At 50.4% G+C, this 1,193-nt stretch overlaps 1 pseudogene; it reads left to right on the forward strand.

Moving 5' to 3' along the window:
• The window catches only part of LOC108801656, a 148,440-nt pseudogene that overhangs the window by 5,828 nt on the left and 141,419 nt on the right, over window positions 1-1,193 (forward strand).

The following is a 1,193-nucleotide window of genomic DNA, read 5'->3' on the forward strand; positions in this document are numbered from 1 at the left end:
AGATCTAACTAGAAACCGCAGAGTCAGGCAAATCACCATTACAGGTCTGCATACGGACAGACTTCTGGGCCATCCTCCAGGACAACCAAACCCAATAGCCTAATCACCCGACCTGACCGAATCCCGGAAGAATCGGGGCAGTACCAAAAGATATGAGACGTAGTGCCGGGCTCCCCATCACAGCGCCAACATGTGGAGAACGGAGGGAACAGGAAAGGGACCGCGTATCAGAAACAGGAAAGGGACCGCGTATCAGAAACAGGAAAGGGAACGCGTATCAGAAACAGGAAAGGGAACGCGTATCAGAAACAGGAAAGGGAACGCGTATCAGAAACAGGAAAGGGAATGCGTATTCTTGAGGAGTATATGTAAATTAATGGTTTTTGCCCGGAGTTCAGCTTTAAGAATTGTCTGCGTCCCCTCATGGCAGTTGGAGATATAAGATTGGATCCTATTGGCCCCTGTGGGGCCACGCAGACAGTACTTCCTGTTTCCTCTCCTGGAAGTTGGCTTGTCATTGGGATCTCTGGAATGATCCGATACTCCTCCATGTGTCGTCGTGTTTCTTACCTTCAGGTGATGTATTTGCATAGTGTGGCCGAGCCTGGCGGGATCCCGGGAGGGGACGGCGGTGACGGGACTTGGCTGGCACTCCAGAGCTGGTGGAGTATAATGGTGCCAATGTAACACGCTGAGCCGGTTAGCACAAGGACTCCTGCCAGCTCTCAGCAAGCGCACAGCGTCCCCGAGCCAAGAAAGTCTCAGATAACGTTACAGAGTAACTACAAATCATTCCCCCATCTACCCCCAACTCTGCGTTTATGTAGTCTGTATACCTCGGAGGCGACTTCATACCCCCAACTCTGCGTTTATGTAGTCTGTATACCTCGGAGTCAACTTCATACACCCAACTCTGCGTTTATGTAGTCTCTATACCTCGGAGGCGACTTCATACCCCCAACTCTGCGTTTATGTAGTCTGTATACCTCGGAGTCAACTTCATACCCCCAACTCTGCGTTTATGTAGTCTGTATACCTCGGAGTCAACTTCATACCCCCAACTCTGCGTTTATGTAGTCTGTATACCTCGGAGGCGACTTCATACCCCCAACTCTGCGTTTATGTAGTCTGTATACCTCGGAGTCAACTTCATACCCCCAACTCTGCGTTTATGTAGTCTGTATACCTCGGAG

The sequence above is a fragment of the Nanorana parkeri genome, unplaced genomic scaffold (assembly GCF_000935625.1).
Source record: "Nanorana parkeri isolate BGI_ZX_2015 unplaced genomic scaffold, ASM93562v1 scaffold2423, whole genome shotgun sequence".
Taxonomy (NCBI): domain Eukaryota; kingdom Metazoa; phylum Chordata; class Amphibia; order Anura; family Dicroglossidae; genus Nanorana; species Nanorana parkeri.